The sequence below is a fragment of the Halichoerus grypus genome, chromosome 8 (assembly GCF_964656455.1).
Source record: "Halichoerus grypus chromosome 8, mHalGry1.hap1.1, whole genome shotgun sequence".
NCBI lineage: Eukaryota > Metazoa > Chordata > Mammalia > Carnivora > Phocidae > Halichoerus > Halichoerus grypus.
The window spans coordinates 84,217,475-84,234,775 of record NC_135719.1 but is presented as its reverse complement, the minus strand read 5'-3'; the positions used below and the strand labels follow the sequence as shown (position 1 = coordinate 84,234,775).

Genomic DNA, 17,301 nt, shown 5'->3' with positions numbered 1-17,301 from the left:
ATAAGAAAAATATGCAGCCAAGAATACTATATCCAGCTAGACTGTCATTGAAAATAGAAGGAGAGATAAAAAGCTTCCAGGACAAACAAAAACTAAAGGAATTTGCAAACACGAAACCAGCCCTACAAGAAATATTGAAAGGGGTCCTCTAAGCAAAGAGAGAGCCTAAAAGTAACATAGACCAGAAAGGAACACAGACAATATACAGTAACAGTCACCTTACAGGCAATACAATGGCACTAAATTCCTATCTTTCAATAGTTACCCTGAAGATAAAAGGGCTAAATGCCCCAATCAAAAGACACAGGCTATCAGATTGGATAAAAAAACAAGACCAATTGATATGCGGTCTGTAAGAGACTCATTTTAGACCCAAAGACACCCCCAGATTGAAAGTGAGGGGGTGGAAAACAATTTACCATGCTAATGGACACCAAAAGAAAGCTGGGGTGGCAATCCTTATATCAGACAAATTAGATTTTAAAACAAAGACTATAATAAGAGATGAGGAACGACACCAAATCCTACTTAAAGGGTCTATCCAACAAGAAGATCTAACAATTGTAAATATCTATACCCCTAACATGAGAGCAGCCAATTATATAAGCCAATTAATAAGAAAAGCAAAGAAACATTTCGACAACAATACAATATTACTGGGGGACTTTAATACCCCCCTCACTGAAATGGAGAGATCATCTAAGCAAAAGATCAACAAGGAAATAAAGACTTTAAATGACACACTGGACCAAATGGACTTCACAGATCTATTCAGAACATTCCATCCCAAAGCAACAGAATACACATTCTTCTCTAGTGTCCATGGAACATTCTCCAGAATAGATCACATCCTAGGTCACAAATCAGGTCTCAACTGGTACCAAAAGATTGGGATCATTCCCTGCCTATTTTCAGACCACAGCACTTTGAAACTAGAACTCAATCACAAGAGGAAAGTCGGAAAGAACTCAAATACATGGAGTCTAAAGAGCATCCTACTAAAGAATGAATGGGTCAACCAGGAAATTAAAGAAGAATTTAAAAAAATCATGGAAACCAATGAAAATGAAAACACAACTCTTCAAAATCTTTGGGATGCAGCAAAGGCAGTCCTAAGAGGAAAGTATATAGTAATACAAGCCTTTCTCAAGAAACAAGAAAGGTCTCTAATACACAACCTAACTCTACACCTAAAGGAGCTGGAGAAAGAACAGCAAATAAAGCCTAAGCCCACCAGGAGTAGAGAAATAATAAAGATCAGAGCAGAAATCAATGAAATAGAAACCAAAAGAACAGTAGAACAGATCAACGAAACTAGGAGCTGGTTCTTTGAAAGAATTAACAAGATTGATAAACCCCTGGCCAGACTTATCAAAAAGAAAAGAGAAAGGACCCAAATAAATAAAATCATAAATGAAAGAGGAGAGATCACAACCAACACAAAAAAAATACAAACAATTATAAGAACATATTATGAACAACTATATGCCAGCAAATTAGACAATCTAGAAGAAATGGATGCATTCCTAGAGATGTATAAACTACCAAAACTGAACCAGGAAGAAAAAGAAAACCTAAACAGACCTATAACCACTAAGGAAATTGAAAAAGTAATCAAAAATCTCCCAACAAACAAAAGCCCAGGGCCAAATGGCTTCCCAGATGAATTCTACCAAACATTTAAAGAAGAATACCTATTCTTCTGAAACTCTTCCAAAAAATAGAAAGGGAAGGAAAACTTCCAAACTCCTTTTATGAGGCCACCATTACCTTGATCCCCAAACCAGACAAAGACCCCATCAAAAAGAAGAATTACAGACCAATATCCTTGATGAACATGGATGCAAAAATTCTCACCAAAATACTAGCCAATAGGATCCAACAGTACATTAAAAGGATTATTCACCACAACCAAGTGGGATTTATCCCTGGGCTGCAAGATTGGTTCAACATCCACAAATGAATCAATGTGATACAATACAGTAATAAAAGAAAGAACAAGAACCATATGATCCTCTCAACAGATGCAGCAAAAGCATTTGACAAAGGACAGCATCCTTTTTTGATCAAAACTCTTCAGAGTATAGGGATAGAGGGTACATACCTCAATATCATAAAAGCCATCTATGAAAAACCCACAGCGAATATCATTCTTAATGGGGAAAAACTGAGAGCTGTCCCCCTAAGGTCAGGAACACGGCAGGGATGTCCACTATCACCACTGCTATTCAACACAGTATTAGAAGTCCTAGCCACAGCAACCAGACAACAAAAAGAAATAAAAGGCATCCGAATCGGCAAAGAAGAAGTCAAACTCTCACTCTCTGCAGATGATATGATACTTTATGTGGAAAACCCAAAAGACTCCACCCCAAAACTGCTAGAACTCATACAGGAATTCAGTAAAGTGGCAGGATATAAAATCAATGCACAGAAATCAGTGGCATTCCTATACACCACTAACAAGACAGAAGAAAGAGACATTAAGGAGTCGATCCCACTTACAATTGCACCCAAAACCATAAGATACCTAGGAATAAATCTAACCAAAGAGGCAAAGGATCTGTACTCAGAAAACTATAAAATACTCATGAAAGAAATTGAGGAAGACACAAAGAAATGGAAAAACGTTCCATGCTCATGGATTGGAAGAACAAATATTGTGAAGATGTCAATGCTACCAGAGCAATCTACACATTCAATGCAATCCCCATCAAAATACCATCCACTTTTTTCAAAGAAATGGAGCAAATAATCCTAAAATTTGTATGGAACCAGAAAAGACCCCGAATAGCCAGAGGAATATTGAAAAAGAAAAGCAAAGCTGCTGGCATCACAATTCCCGACTTCAAGTACTATTAACAAAGCTGTCATCATCCAGACAGTATGGTACTGGCACAAAAACAGACACATAGATCAATGGAACAGAATAGAGAGCCCAGAAATGGACCCTCAACTCTATGGTCAACTCATCTTTGACAAAGCAGGAAAGAATGTCCAATGGAAAAAAGACAGTCTCTTCAACAAATGGTGTTGGGAAAATTGGACAGCCACATGCAGAAGAATGAAACTGGACCATTTCCTTACACCACACACAAAAATAGACACAAAATGGTTGTAAGACCTCAATGTGAGACAGGAGTCCATCAAAATCCTAGAGGAGAACACAGGCAGCAACCTCTTCAACCTCAGCTGCAGCAACTTCTTCCTAGAAACATCGCCAAAGGCAAGTGAAGCAAGGGCAAAAATGAACTATTGGGACTTCATCAAGAGAAGAAACTTTTGCACAGCAAAAGAAACAGTCAACAAAACCAAAGGACAACCGACAGAATGGGAGAAGATGTTTGCAAATGACATATCAGATAAAGGGCTAGTATCCAAACTCTATAAAGAACTTATTAAACTCAACACCCAAAGAACAAATGACCCAATCAAGAAATGGGCAGAAGACACAAACAGACATTTTTCCAAAGAAGACATCCTGATGGCCAACAGACACATGAAAAAGTCCTCAACATTGCTGGGCATCAGGGAAATCCAAATCAAAACCTCAATGAGATACCACCTCACACCAGTCACAATGGCTAAAATTAACAACATAGGAAACGACAGATATTGGTGGGGATGTGGAGAAAGGGGAACCCTCCTACACTGTTGGTGGGAATGCAAGCTGGTGCAGCCACTCTGGAAAACAGTATGGAGGTTCCTCAAAAAGTTGAAAATAGAGCTACCATATGACCCAGCAATTGCACTACTGGGTATTTACCCCAAAGATACAAAGGTAGGGATCCGAAGGGGTACATGCACCCCGATGTTTATAGCACAATGTCCACAATAGCCAAACTATGGAAAGAGCCAAGATGTCCATTGACAGATGAATGGATAAGATGTGGTATATATATACAATGGAATATTATGCAGCCATCGAAAGGAATGAAATCTTGCCATTTGCAACAATGTGGATGGAACTAGAGGGTATTATGCTGAGCGAAATAAGTCAATCAGAGAAAGACATGTATCATATGACCTCACTGATATGAGGAATTCTTAATCTCAGGAAACAAACTGAGGGTTGCTGGAGTGGTAGGGGGTGGTAGGGATGGGGTGTCTGGGTGATATTCATTGGGGAGGGTATGTGGTATGGTGAGCGCTGTGACTTGTGTAAGACTGTTGAATCACAGACCTGTACCTCTGAGACAATTAATACACTATATGTTAAAAAATAAAAGAAGAAGAAGAAGAAGAAGATAGCAGGAAGGGAAAAATGAAGGGGGGAAAATCGGAGCAGGAGACGAACCATGAGAGACTATGGACTCTGAGAAACAAACTGAGGGTTCCAGAGGAGAGGGGGGTGGGGGGATGGGTTAGCCTGGTGATAGGTATTAAAGAGGGCACGTACTGCATGGAGCACTGCGTGTTATATGCAAACAATGAATCATGGAACAGTACATCAAAAACTAATGATGTATTGTATGGTGATTAAGATAACATAATAATTAAAAAAAATAATCTGCCTATACTGTAAGTCTTGGTGCATGGAGAACCCATTTAGCCATTTCATTCTATTCTCTTCTGCCAAGAAGACACATAGAACTGTGGCAGCACAAATTTCTACCTAATTGGAAATCCCTAAAGTTATCAGGGGATTCTACTTCCTCCCTATCAGTTTAGAATCACCTCAATTGGAACAGGAAGGGGTAAGAAAGTCATACAGTATCTTGATTGCTAACTGCCTTTCAGCTCTAAAGAGCTTTCTCTACTCTGGCAAGGGTTCTGGGGAAAAAACCCTGCTTCTGTGTGGTATGTACCCTTTCCCTAATTTTGTAGTCTTATACCTGGATAGTATCCTTTAAAATAGAAAAGGCAAGAACATTAGGCTTTTGCCTTTGTTCTGCTATTCTCTTGAGACCGTCCTCCCCTAAACAAGGGGTGCTTCTCATGTAGTAGCTATCTGGAAAAAGAAAAGTGCCTCAGTATACGAGTTATATTATTAAATACATAATACTTAATATTTAATACTTTAATATTTTTCATATTTAGTTTTCAACAATACGTTATAGTTTTCTGGGCACCTGGGTGGCTCAGTTGGTTAAGCGTCTGCCTTCGGCTCAGGTCATGATCCCAGGGTCCTGGGATGGAGTCCTGCATTGGGCTCCCTGCTCAGCAGTGAGCCTGCTTCTCTCTCTCCCTCTGCCTCTCCCCCAGCTTGTCCTCACTCTCTCTCTCTCTTTCTCAAGATCTCTCTCAAATTAATAAATAAAATCTTAAAAAAATAGGTTACAGTTTTCTGAATATAATTACTTAATGACAGTGTAATAAGCAAGTCTTAAACTTTGTTACTTGTCTATAAAATTTCTTGTAAGGATGTATTTTGAGTTTGCTTTATGTAGTTTTCTTTTTTGATTTTATGGGAAAACAGCAATTAATTAATTAATTGATTGACTGATTATTTATTTATTTGAGAGAGCGAGCGAGCACAAGCAGAAGGGGCAGAGGGAGAGAGAATCTCAAGCTGACTCCATGCCAAACTCGGAGCCCAACTCAGGGCTTGATCTCACAACACTGAGATCATGACCTGAGCAGAAACCAAGAGTTGGATCCTCAACTGATTGCACTACCCAGGCACCCCAGCATCACTAATTTAAAACCTGTCACATGAAAAATCTGTGCTGTAACGTATAGGAGTAAATGTGGGCTTATCAGAATTTACCCTTAAATACAAGTGATGAGTTTAATTTACAGAATGGAAAGGTTTTGAGAGCTTAACTGAGGAATCTTATTATTTTTCCAAGATATCAGTGGTATTTATTTACTCATTCAAATATTTTAAGTGAAACTGAGAATTATTCAAGAATTTTGTAGCCAAGGCAATTATCAAAGCTGTTTCATACAAATTGCAATTTAGACAAGCTCACACAAGCCACTGTGCTCCTTACCATACAGAATTCAAAAACTGAAGACAAAATCATCTTGTGAATTTATAATAAAAGTATTCTAGTACATAGTAATGAGTATTAGGATTTTGTTGATTTATGATTTTTAAGATGGCTTTCAGACTCAAGCTCATTTAACTCTCAAAGTAACTCTGTGAGGTATGCACAGTGCTTTTTTTTCATTTAAGTAATAAGCAATTAACTCAGAAGAGGTAAATTACTTGAGGTCGTAAGTCACAGTTATTCAAAAGCAGAGCTACATCTATATGTTTTGAATGATAATACAATGCTTTTTCTACCTCAGAATTATAGTAGTAAAATCTGAATGAGAGTTTTACTGTACTCAGGGACGGATTGCACATATTAGCAGCAAAACTTAATTAAGCACTATTATAAAAGAGCTATGATGGGGCTCATAGATGTAATTTGCTCCCTAGCAAATTCAATAATTCAATATATTACCTTATTTTCTGAGTAATGTGTTATGCTACAATATTTTAAAAGAAATATAGTCTGTTCCTAATAATTCTTCCTCAGTCTTATTTACATTACTAAAATGCTTACTAATCTATTTCTCTGATATTTTGCAAAAATAAACATATACCTAGCTCTTTTCTTAAATACCATAAATCTCAAATTAGTCAAATCATGATTTATGAGATTTACTGGATATCAGCATATGAGTCTTCAATAAATAATGCTTATTCGTTTCAACTGGATTGCATAATTTAGCAATGACGATTGGAAAGTATGATAAATAGCATGCTAACATGATAGAGATTTGAGTAACTGTTTTTTCCTCACAGATCTTCAAAGATTTGAACAAATACAGAATTCATTACAGCAGTTCTTCAAATAAAACTAGAAAGGAAAAAAAAAAGATCAGTTCAATTTCTATAAGTGAGAGACTGGAATTACTTGAAACAGGCTTGTGGTAGCTATTCTCTGGGGAGAATATTTGTTAACTCAATAGAATCAAGTCCTGAGATAGAGGGGGAGAAAAACAAACCAATCAAGGCTAATGGTTCCTGATGAACCCAGATTAAACACAGAGATCGGTCTGGTTTAAATATACTCAAGGGAACAGTCCTTCAGACAAGAGTATCAATTTTCACTCTGGGTCAATAGGATGAAGGGTGTGTGGTTAAAAATCAGATATTGCAAATGTATACAGCTTGAGTCAGGATGCATGTTGGAAAAAAAAAACTTGGCAATCAGAAGACATTCTGAGGGTACATGAAGAATTATAATTAATACAGTCAAATAAAAATTATTTAATTAGGGAATGGAGGAAGATAGTTAAAAAATTAATATGCAAAACTTAGTAACTTTTCTTTGAATCTTAGAAAATAGAAAGAGTGAAAATATGAAAATACTTATACATAAACTTTGTCCAAAATATCTAGGATTAAATTTTTTTGTTTGTTTGTTTTATTTATTTATTCATGAGAGTCAGAGAGAGAGATAGAGAGAGGCAGCGGCAGAGGGAGAAGCAGGCTCCCCGCCTAGCAGGGAGCCCGATGCGGAACTCCATCCCAGGACCCTGGGATCGTGACCTGAGCCGAAGGCAGACGCCCAACCATCTGAGCCACCCAGGCGCCCCAAAATATCTAGGATTAAAATGAAGAAAACTACAAAAGTACTGAGGAGGAGGAGGAGGGGCAAAGGGAGAGGGAGAAAGAGAGAGTCTTAAGCAGGCTCCATGCCCAGTGGGGAACCTGATTCATGGGGCTGGATCTCATGACCCTGAGATGATCACCTGTGTTGAAATCGAGTTGGATGCTTAACTGACTGAGCCACCCAGGTGTCCCACGATTTATATGATTTGAAGAGAAACCAGAGTATATATAAATCTTTACAGTATTTAATATATATATAGTATATACACAATATACATGTATATACAATATAAATTATATATATTATATCTGTTATATACACACATATAACATACACACTAGATATATACTATATATATACATATTTATACATTACATATACACACATTTATTTACTTTTATACCTGTCATTGCTAACTAAGGTTTGAGGTAGCAAAGGATGACTGCAGTATGTTTATTCTGCAATCTTGAAACAAAACTGGAGAAAATACTGGAAATATATTTTGCCAGTAGCAGTCAACAGGGCTTACCTCTGTTGCAGTGCTCATTATTAAGTGGTAGAATCATGAATCCTTTTTATGTTCTTTTTCGAACTAATTCATGCTGTCTGAATTTTCTACTCTTGGCATGCATTATTTTTGTAATTATAAAATATACAATATGGGCTATTGTTTTTAATATCCCTAAATATATCTTCTAAAATAAAAAAAACTAAAAACATTTAAAAGTATTTTTACTTTTATTGTCCTAGATTAGTTATAGAAGGAAAATGGACATTTTCTAGTAAGAAATGCACTCAAATCTGAGTCTATATTGTATTAATTGAACATTTTTTTAAAAGATTTTATTTATTTATTTATTTGACAGAGAGAGAGACAGCGAGAGAGGGAACACAAGCAGGGGGAGTGGGAGAAGGAGAAGCAGGCTTCCCGGCCAAGCAGGGAGCCCAATGCGGGGCTCAATCCCAGGACCCTGGGATCATGACCTGAGCCGAAGGTAGATGCTTAACGACTGAGCCACCCAGGTGCTCCAATTGAACACATTATTGAATATAATCTCTTTGAAAATGAAAACTGCATCAAAGGCATTTTGATACTCTAGTGCAGGTAGCACAGGGCTTTGCACATAGTACTTAATGAAACAAGTTGGATTTAACTTAGGTATTTTAAAACTGGCTTACTATACATATCTCAGTCTCATTTTATCAACCACCTTATACATCCTAACTTGATATATTTGGAGGATAGCTTTTAACTCCCTAAAAATACTTTTTAAAAAGGTTTCTGGAAAAAGTGTCTATCATCCTGTTGAAGATAAGAAATTTGGGGCATATTGTGCACTTGTTAACTATCAACTCTGTTTTATTATCTTAAGAAACAAAGAGCATTTAGTACCACAGTGAGCAAATACATATGCTCAAATGAATCATTTTGTGCTTGAGATCTAACAGCATTATTTGAATTTTTATCTTTAAAAATATTTTCCTATCATTACTTCAGGGAAAAAAAAAGTAAACTTGAAATCTTATAGCATACAGCTCCATGTAGAACTGACTAGAATGTAATGCTGTAGTATTGAAAAAAATAGTTTTTTTTTCTCATTCCCCAAAATGTTAAAATAAATGTGGCAACTGGTTATTGGTCTCAGATTAGAGTCATACCTTCTCATAGGGCACCCAAAGTGCTAAGAAAAATGGGTCACTGGGACAAAATTTATTATATAAGAATGTATATTTACATAGGATTTCAGGGAACTTTTGGGGTTTTTTTAGGGTTCTGAAAATATGCAATGTGAATGAGTTAGAACCTGTAACCTGTCCCTCTATTCATTTTATTGACCTGGGTTTACTATAAAAAGTTTATATCTGCTGAAAATATGTACATCCCACATAGGGTTCCAGCAACAAAGTATGAGAAAAAAATCTAATTTGACTGGACTGCTGATTGATTTCCTAAAGTCCCATTGCTTTCGATTTCTCAGTGATGACATACTTCCCTGCAGTCAATATGCATCTCTTAATTTGTTTGCAGGAAAATTGGCCTCTTTTGCCTTCTCAAATCACACTTTGTAATCAATGGCTATGTTCTAAATGCAACTCAGAAATGTCTTTAGAAATCGAGGGCAGTTTCAATAAATTATTTTTAGCCTGATGTCCCTCTAGGAACTTATTATTACCACAGCATAGCAGCAAATTATATTTTTCCTCTTCCTTGCATCTACAAACGGACACATATTCTACTACTGTAGGCCAAAATTTACAGAGCAGTCACATACTATGAATATATTTTGTCCAATAAAATCTATTCCCAAATCATTTCTTGGAAACATGCCATAGTTACATTATTCTTGTGATAGTGCCTATATTTTAAAACATACAAATTGATTCTTCAGTCATTTGGCCTACCTAGTAAAGTAAATCTTCAACACTTGTAAATGGAAAGAGTCTTAATTTTTAGGAAAGCCAAGGACCATCTGATACTATCACAAGGTCCAGGGTAAGATACTTAGGCTTGGAATTTAAAGTCAAAATTAGATTACAGTAATGAGTAACAATTACTGCTTAGAATACGCTATTTCATTTATATTGGTTCCTTCTGTTCCACAAAATAATCATCTTTCTCTGAGATTAGTTGGCATTATACCATTATTTTATTTGACATATTGTATATCTGTATCATTTCACTTATCCACTGCTGAGGTAAACCTCACCAGTAGATGGCCTACACAAGCAAGCCCACCTGAGCATAGATGTCTGAATCTGAGCACAGCACCTTAGCAAGTTATCATCCTTGACTTGTCTACCCTACAAAAACCATTCCTTATAAGTAACAAGAAATGCCACAACCTTAAAATCTTAGAATGACAGTGGAAGGAGATCCTACGTTGATGTCTAGCCACAATAGAATCCCAGTTAATTCATCTGGACAAAAGATAAAAATGAAGAGGCAACCAAAGCCCAAACTAAAACCAAAGCAAAGGTACTGCTAGAACAACTGCCAGAAAGTAGAGCTGAAAGCTCGCAGTAGGTCAGAGTTCACCAAGACTGAAGCTCAGGTGTAGAGTCATTGCTGACCACCCACAAGAATGATTCATTCATTCACTGACTTATCTAATATTAACTGGGCATCAGTGCTGCTCCAGGCACTTTTCTAAAGGGGGATTCAGAAGTGAACAACCTAAACAAAGTCCCTCCCTCCACAGAGCTTCCACCTGGAATGAAAAAAAACACACACAAAATATATAAATGTAAAGTAATGCTAAGTGCTCTGGAGAAAAAGCAAAGCATGGAATTCTCAAACGACCATGTTGCACCAAATATCTTGAAAATATACTTTAAAATAACTTCAGTATAATGTTATTAGAGTTATGAAACAAGAAAACAACTTCTGCAAAGATTATTTATATTCATACTTATATAAGAAACTTTTCCAAACTTATTAGTAGCAGGATTAGTGTAAGATCCAACATTTTTGAATTCTAGACTATGCTTAGATATATGTCTTAGCATTCAGCTTTCATTAGCCATAGGCTACATTTAGGTTTAAGGATTATAGTATTACCTTAAGAAGAGCATTAGAATAAAACTCAGTAAATGAGGATTCTAGCAATTCCAGAGATCATGAGATCATGAGCAAATCTTAATCTCTTTTTGTTGGTTTCCTCCAACTAGCAAATGCGGATAAGCTCTTTCAAATAAATATAAAGGAGTATCTGAGAAATTCTGTTAAATTTAATTCAACACATCATGTACCAGGTAGGGTGATAAGCATAGAGGTACACCGAGGAAGACAACAAACACTAAATAATTCATTAAAGGTGTTAGAAAGGTGGAGACCTACCCTATTCTAGACAAAAGATAAACCACTCTAAAACTTAAGCAGAGACTTAAAGGATGAGTATATGACAGTGCATTTACTAGGTGATGTATCTAAACTCTTCGAAATTCCATAGAAAAAAGGCAATGAGTATTTATTTGTATGATAACAGTAGTAGGATGTCATATTATTATAACTTCAAAATTTATAATAAGCCTAAAACCCTATATAAAGGATATGCAGGAAAATAAAGTTATGTACATCAATATCTTCCCCACTAAATTCTTGAGTGAAATGTGAACTAACCAATTAAGATTAAAACATGTCTAAATCTTACAGGGGTTTTCACAGAATCTGTTACTAGCATTCTCTCTATCTCCTCCTTTGTCTCTCATTTTTTACTTACTCTGCTCTATCAAACAATCACACTAGTTACTAGACAGCACAGTCAAAATAAAGTGGCACCTGAAATTGTTCATTTTTGTACTGAAATCACTGAAAAAAGACTGAAGAGCTGTAAGCAGTTTTCTCTTTAGAAAGCCTTCTAGTTGTAAGTGAAAAGATAAAACATTAATTTCTCTATGAACTTTCTTTAATTTTTTTCATAAAATTTATAAGGCTGATCATACCCTTTAATTTGATTTACATATCAAATTTTGATGATGAATCTCTCTATATATTACAGTGATAGAACAAAGAAATAAGATTTCTAGGGCTCACAAAAGCTACATCAATTTTCCATTAAAAGCTTCAGAATTTAGTTGATCTCATTTAATAATAACCTAATTAGTGAAAGTAAGGAAATAATAACATTCATTAATCTATTATCTATTTTATATAAATTGTGTAATGAAATTCATCCACAGACATAAGAATACAGGTTATATTATAAATAACTCTGATAATGTGTGAACACACTGAGAAACCCAATTTAACCTGTTAAGTACATATTTGTTCACTGAAATTGTACAAAATCCATTCATCAAAGTGTTCCATCTACATTCATTTCTTACCAGTAGGAAAAAGGGTGAGGAGCAGGGAGGAAGGAAGATGAGAGGGGAGAGGGGAGAGGAAGGAAAGAAAGAATTTCTAATATCATATTCCTGCACCAAACTTCAGGCTTTTCAAATACCTAACACAAAATTGGAACAATGTAGTATGTTGTCACACTAAACATAACCAATATTGGCTCTTGTCCCCAGTTTCAGTTAAATGCTAAGAAATATAATTCTTGCTTTTACCTTTTGTTTTTCTACTAAGATCTCCAAAGAGCCATTTCAAAACTATTGTTCTATTAAAAGCCTGGCTCAGTTCTCTTTATCTACCTTATTTGCATTTATGTTTGGGATAAGAATTTCATAAAACAAAATTCTCAACGTGCCTCTGATGGTCTTTTGAATTCTCCCCAATCATAACTCACCTTATCTCCAAAATATTAAAAAGGCCAATTCATCAGCCCAAATGCCACAATTATTTTATCTCCTCAAAACTAACCTTTTTTTGCAGTAAGGTCACAGTACTACCATTCCAATATAGGATAAAATAACCCACACTGCATACTTCTTAAAGCTTTTACTTTCTACAGAAATAGAAAGCAGAAGAAGAGGAACAATATAAGCACTGTGAAATTCTACGTAGAAGACAGGTGTTTCTTTGTTTTGTGTTGTTTTGCTTTATTTGACATTTAATAAGCTCAGGAAAATGAAAGATTTCTCCTTCAGGAGATCGTATTAGATGAGTAGCCATAGTGAATCTTTTCCCTGCTGATCCCTAAAAGGAGAACAATTGCCAAGTGTATGCATATAGGCCAAAAAAGTCTATCTTAACATTCAAACTGCTTGAAAGATGAATCATTTTAATAACTACATAAAATTTGCATTCTATTCCTTTAAATCCAATCGTTTTCACTTATTAAAAAAAAAAGAAAACAATTCCCAACAATAGGATTTATAGCCTAGTCTGAGATGCATTAAACAAAGGTGATATTTTTGATGAGGCATACTAACTTACAAAAAAATTATTAAATGCATGGCAAATTAATTAACTAGAAGAGGTTAATATAGTCAAACCACAATTTCAGGGTAAGATTTCACTTGGCATAAACATAGTAATCTACCATTTTATTTGAAAATCTCCAGTAGGAGAAATTACATATCCTATCATGTTAGCAAGTATAGCAGTCAAAAAATTATTTAAATTCAAAATGCCTTTCTCAGTTACAAGTCATCTATTCCTATCCACCTAGGATACAATGAAGAACAGCTATTAACTATTATTACATCATCATTAGTATCTCTATCCTGTTATAACTTTTATAAAGAAGCAGTCAGTTTTTACTCTGAACTGTGCAAGGCCTCTGAGATAATAATAGCAGTAAAGATAGCAATAGATTTGAAACAACATCCTCAATACCTCTGAAACCTCGGGGGGACTGAGAAACCAAGGGATTGTCAATCCAAGATCATGCAGGATTAAAAGAGGAAGGAAGGAAGGAAGGAAGGAAGGAAGGAAAAAAGGGAGAGAGGGAGAGAGAAAGAAAGAAAGAAAGAAAGAAAGAAAGAAAGAAAGAAAGAAAGAAAGAAAGAAAGAAAGAAAGAAAGAAAGAAAGAAAGAAAGAAAGAAAGAAAGAAAAAGAAAGAAAGAAAGAAAGAAAGAGAGGAAGGAAGGAAGGAAGAAAGTCAATATAATAGGAAGGCAACCTAGGACTTTCAGTCTTCTGTTCTTACTGCTTAAATAGTCTCACTATCTTTAAAGTTCTTTTCCATTCAGGTAAGACAAAGCCCTATGGGATTCATTCCCCCTTGTGCAAGTTGCTTAGCTGAGCCATACATTTCTATTGGCCCTATTGATTAGGCATCTGCTTCCTCTCTGTGGATGGTTTGCTCTTGTGGAACCGTGTTTAGCAGCTGTTACAGTTCAGATGAGTGTTGACAGGATGAAAATTAAATTAACACCCAATAACATTTTAACACCTGGTCCAACAACTGCAATATCATTGAATTTCACCTTTTCGAAATTGCTTCGGGAGTTAATTCATCCTTACTTTGACTTTGACCTAAGGAGACACTCCTATAATTTTGCTACAAAAGACTCTCCCTTGACTGTTCATTTATAATTTCCGTAAACCTTCCCTCTGATTCACGTTCAATGACTGCATGGGCAGTCTCTAGAAAATACTCAGTAGAAATATTCCATTGGAATGCTACTCTCGAGATTATAACTAAAGAGTGAGCATGAACAGAAAATGTTAACCAAAGGGGAAGTAACGTTTCACTGCAGCATAAGCCAGGCTGATGGGCAAATAACTATCTACTCTGGGAGAATAAAGTTGGGAAGAATACAAGTTTCACACACACTTGTGACTTCCTAAGTCTTGACTGGCTTGTGGATAATGTTAGGGAGATACAGCATGGTCCTTAAGCTGGTGGACTCTGGAGTCAGATGACCTCATTTAAAAATTCAATTCTGCTGTTCCTAAACATGTGCATTGTTTGATACTTGAATCCCTAAGTTTAGTTTCCTCAAAAAAGCCAATAATAGTACCTACTTCACAGGGTTGTTTGACAATTATACAATCCATGTAAAACTCTTAAAGTAATAGTATACTACAGGGTCTGATACATACTAAGTCCTAAGTAAGTCTTACGTACATTATGTCATAAACAACCTAAACTGAAAAGGAGTTTTGAGATCATTTAATCCTATCTTCTCATTTTACTGTTAAGAAAACACAAAGAAGTTTGGTAACTTCCTCAAGGATGTATGTCCACAAAGTCAGTGCTGAGAAACAAATCCAGGTTTCCTCAACAGAACTCATTTTCTTTTTAGACAACTGCCAACTCCCTAATAGGCTACTTACTTAGAAAAGATTCTGTGACCACACTCAGTAACTCATTCACTTAAACTTCTTCTATCTGTATCGCTTCTCGGCCTTTTGGCTAAGATCAAGTGTAGTAACTTCTTCTATCTGTATTTCTCTTCTCTCTGGGAGAAATAAATGGTGCTATTTGCTATTTCCCAGGGCTATTAAGACCCACAGATAATAAAACTGTCATCTTATCTTTGGTGTTTAGAATTCCTATTAGATGCTAGATGTTCTGCCTAAGATAATATAACACAGTACTTAACATACACGAAGGCAAGGAAAAGCTATTCCTGCATAACCACATAATAAATACAGTCTAATAAACAATTGTTAGAAAATGATAATCCATTTAGTGCATTTCCCAAGATCTTTACTTCTTGTTTCTGTTGCCTTCAATTTTATTGCTATTTATTTTTGTAGGGAAGAGGGACTAGCAGAAGTGAGAACTGCATCTTTTAATCTGGTTAGTATTAGTACTTATTAACAGTTTGGGCAACCGTTTTGTATTTCTACAGATTGATACTCTAGACTATACTGAGATTTTTGGATCAGTCATAAATTATATTTACTCATCTATTTTTCCCACCTGCTTTTTCCCCCCACCAGTAGACTTGAGAGCTTTTGTTCTTGTTTTATGATAGATTATTCTCCCCTAGTATTTTCTTTCTTTTGTTCTGTTTGGTTTTGTTTCATTCCATTTGTTTTATTTCTCATCCTGAATATATGGGAGTGATAATATGGACAGAATTTGCAAGACACAATTTGGAGGAAATAATACTTTCACAAAAGTGTACTTTAAAAAATTATTTTATGTTAATTCTTTGGAGTAAAACACCTCAAATCCTATATTGTTAAGTTTGCAAAATTCAATGTAAGTATTAATTTTTCAGAAAATGTTTTTATAAAAGAACATATAATTTCATGATGAAAAGAAGAATGACAGGGGAGGGGGTATGAGAATCTAACTACTCTAATCTGCTAGTGTGAGAAAAGCAGCTTCCAGAAGTGAAAATCAAATGGTGGGAAATACTGAATGTTTTCAGAATGTTATATAAATTGCTTGATTGCCTCATTCTCCTAAATGGTTCCCTTTGTCCCTTTAGGTAAATAAAGCCTTTGTTACAGTAACTCCAGAAAGGATCTATCTAATCACCCTGGGGAAAATATATATATAATTTGAAATATGTAAGCATTAAAGATATATAATGTGCTTGGCACCACATATATCACTGATTCCTTCTATATTTCCCAGGTAAATGTATAAATATCCTGAGACATGTGTCTTTTTGCTAAAAATAATAATGCTAATAAAAGCAAAAAAAAAGTATTTCCAGCAACCTGAATATGCACTTACAACAGGAAGAAAGGTTACAAGATTCTCAAATTCTCATAGATATGACAGCAGTTTTTTCAGTTATTTGCAAGACTAATTACTCCTACTAAAACTAACATATTCACACCGTGGTCAGTATTAATATTTCAGTGCTGTATGAGGAATGAATTGAAAAGGAAATTTTCATAAACCTGCAAGTTCAACTAAAATATGGTTGAACATTCTTAAAAGGTGATGGCGATTTGCTTTTGAATATTTTAATTATTCTGCACTACAAAAAGATGTGGTAATCTAGGAAAGAAATATTGTTTTTCTAGGAGAAAAAAGAAGAAAAGAGGAATAGAAATCAGGAAAAGTTCCCATCTCTTTCAATACCAATACATGGTGTTTATCAGGTAATATTTCAGAAAATAATAAAATTGGAAGAGTTCTTAATATTTCATTCAATCGACACCCATGCCTCCTGGAAAGAGACTTAGCAAAAGGAGAAAAACAACTATAGCATCTTGAATCAAACAAAGCAGTTCATTAGCCTCTGGTTTTATTTAGAAATACTCCAGACATGAGAAAATCACATTACTTTAAATGCTTATCATGTTCATAATCGATTTGTCCAGTTGCATACAGTGTGATCATTCTGGCAACCAGGGCACTAATCCATTCATCAGGAAGAAAAAAAAAAATCATTCATTAAAAATCCACAGAATCACAAACCTATTATTAAGGCTGAGGATCA

General features: G+C 35.3%; 1 long non-coding RNA gene and 1 pseudogene across 1 annotated transcript in view; one reads left to right on the top strand and one right to left on the bottom strand.

The window, feature by feature from the left end:
• LOC118536184 (uncharacterized) overlaps nucleotides 1–17,301 on the bottom strand; it is a 351,851-nt gene that overhangs the window by 264,309 nt on the left and 70,241 nt on the right. The gene's annotated exons all lie outside the window — the stretch shown is intronic.
• LOC118536191 (U2 spliceosomal RNA) lies at nucleotides 15,286–15,420 on the top strand (annotated as a pseudogene).